Below are 2,894 nucleotides of genomic sequence, written 5' to 3'. Positions count from 1 at the left end.
GCCCCGCGCCGGGCACCAGGCGTCTAGCAGCACGGGGGAAGACAAGTAGGATTCCCTTGGTTGTCAGTGCCCGGGGCCCGGCGACGCCGGATTCAACCGAACCCCGGTTGCCCAGAAGAGTCCTTGGGGAATGGCGTTTACCCGTAATTGGGGAGTATCGGGGGGGGGGGCGGGAGAAGGCGGCTGCGGGCAGTTAGTTGAAACCCCCACCCACCCACACACACATACACAGCACTACAGGCTTGGGGACTCCTGTTAACCCCCTGGTGGCCTGGCGGCCGCCGCATCTAAAATGAGCTGTGCGCCCGCCTCACTCCCTGCGCCCTGGGGAGGCATTGGCGACTCGAGCCACACTCTACGAAGATGTGATACTGAGGCCACCGAGTTCCCGTTTATGCCTCCCTCGCCCCAGCGAAAAGAGGGAGAGTTTGCCTTATTTTAGCGTCCGCCTCTGCCTCCCTTGGGCTCTCAATTCACCTTCCCATTGCCTTTTTGCCCGGCCTCCCTAGCGAGGTGCTGTGGCCATTCTTTCCCAACACGCAGGGCCAAATGAAACTTACTTAAAGTGCTTTGTCGGGCTTGAGGCTGTTTTGGTCCCAATAACTAGGTTTGGGAAAGTGGCTGAGGAAGCTCAAAGAAAAGCAGGAGACTGAGGAGTGGTGGGAGGGTCCGTGGAAAAAAGATCTGCCACAACACCTCAGGCACCTCAGGGTCTCCGGTGTCCTTCCCTCAGCTAGCTTAAGTCCTCATATCCTTCGCTGTGACTGTCAAAAATTTCAAGCGCCCCAGCTCTCCCAATCTCTCTCTTTCTCTTCTCTCTCTCTCTTTCTCTTCTCTCTCTCTCTCTCTCTCTCTCTCTCTCTTTCTCTCCTTCCCCCTCTCCTACTCCCTCCTTCCCTCTCAGAAATTCCTAAGAAAATAGTGTCTGTCCACAAGAAGTATTGACAGCGTCATCAATGTCTTGAAGGAAATTATTATATTTGAGACCTAAAACTGATATTTGATATTTCACTTTCAAATTTTTTCAAAAAGGACACATTTAGGTAAAACACCACTGCCACTATTTAAGTTTATGTAGGTAGTTATCTAAGTCACCGTAAGCAGTAGTTAGCTTTTTGGAAAGCTGCTGGACTGGGACTCAGAATTCATGGGTTCTGTTTCTAATTTTATAGATTCTTGAACTTAAGCAAGTCAGCACTTACCCTGGTTGAGAAATGTCATCTATAAGATGAATCTGATTTCAAAGGTCTTTGTCCAGCTCTCAAGTTGGCTTCTACTTCGATGAAATATTATCCTAATTAACAAATAAATGTTTGTTAAATGAATGACTGAATGAGTATACCATCTCTCTCTAGGAAATATGTATATTTATTTAATATTTGTAAATATATAGAAACAAATGCCCCTTGGCTATGAAAGGAAGCCTAATCATGGTCGCGGTGCATCATTCTGCTTACATCTAATGATGCAATTGCAAAAGAGTGGGATGCCCCCTCCCCCCTCTGAGGACAGCTCATCTCAGTGTTGCCCTTTGGCATGGAGGACAATTTGAGGCCCCAGAAGAAAAGAATCTTGCCCAAGACCAAGCAAGAATTACAGGATAGGGAGGAAGCTCATTGTGTCTGGTTCAAGGCTCTCCCTCCAAGTAAAAGGAAGGGGAAAGGAGAAAGCCCAAGAAAAATTCCCAGAGGAGACTGCCAGAGCCACAGGTTGCCTTCGTGCCTGTCTGTAAACTGTCCGGAGCCCTTCCTGGGAAAGAAGAGCTTATACGGGCAAAGAATCCTAGGACCCGAGCTTAACAAGGAAGGAGGTGGGGGAAGCAGGGGGCTTTCCCTTCTCAGATGGCTCACTTTGCGTATGTGATCGTCTCTATTCCACGTTTGGCACACAGTGGGACCCTGTGTTGACTTGTCTGTAGCAGGCTGGGACTGAAGACATGGGGGAAGCAAACTGAAGTGTTTGCGGGACAGGGGCTTGCTTGACTTGGTCAATTCCTTTTCCCATTTCCTTTCATTCCTTCCTTTTCCCGCTTCATTTCCCTGAGAGGCAGCCACTTCTGGGCAACAGAACAGAGGGATTCTCCAAGAGGGGCCTGCTAAGGAGCTGGCACTGTCCTGGAGGTGCAAGACATTGACATCTTGCAAATGGACTGCACACGGGGAGACACCTGGGTCCAGGGGACCTTAACATACCAAAGGAAAAATGAGATAAAGAAGGCAAAACCCCAACACCTGGCCATTAATAATGCTGTCGAAAGGTTATCTGAATCCAATGGAATGTCAGAGCAGGGAGGGCCCTTATAGTCCACCCGCTTTTGCCAATGGAGACGGGAAGATCCAGAAACAAGTGACGTACCTGGCAACAGAGCTAGATCAGAACCCAGGTCTACTGGGTCTCAGGCCGGGCTCCCTTCATCTCTCCTGTCTTTCTCAGGAGCCAGTCTTCCTGCATTGCTGTCTTCTGTTCTCCTAGCTCCCGGGCTCCTTAGGCACCCTTCTGTGGGCTCCCACTCCCAGCTGAGGCTCAGCCTTGGCAGTGCTTTTCTGACACCCACTCCTCTTCTCCTTCCTTCAGGCAAAAAGCACGCGTTTAAACCTCATTATCTGGCTAAGTATAAACCGCAGGGGGAGAAAGGTTTTATTGTTGTTTATCTCAGTCCATAAGGTAATGTTGAGCTGGCTTTCAGAATCCAGGCAAATATTTGGCCAGTCACCACCCAGAAAGTAATTCTCTCAGTACTGAAACAAAGCTCTGTATATAAAGCATACATCCCCTAGGAGAACTCGCCTTCCTACACAGACAAACTGGTGCTCACACACCCCACTCTCGAACCAAGAACGTCTGAGCCAGGAGGCTGGCAGGCGAGCCCCAATCCTGTAGCAAAGAGGCACATC

The 2,894-nt window shown here is 49.7% G+C and overlaps 1 protein-coding gene across 1 annotated transcript in view; it reads left to right on the top strand.

Annotated features, from left to right (window-relative positions):
- SLITRK2 (SLIT and NTRK like family member 2) overlaps nt 1–2,894 on the top strand; it is an 8,226-nt gene that overhangs the window by 421 nt on the left and 4,911 nt on the right. The gene's annotated exons all lie outside the window — the stretch shown is intronic.

This window comes from Pteropus alecto, unplaced genomic scaffold, assembly GCF_000325575.1.
Source record: "Pteropus alecto unplaced genomic scaffold, ASM32557v1 scaffold184, whole genome shotgun sequence".
Lineage (NCBI taxonomy): Eukaryota > Metazoa > Chordata > Mammalia > Chiroptera > Pteropodidae > Pteropus > Pteropus alecto.
The sequence above is the reverse complement of the archived record's forward strand: the minus strand, read 5'-3'. Positions and strand labels throughout refer to the sequence as shown.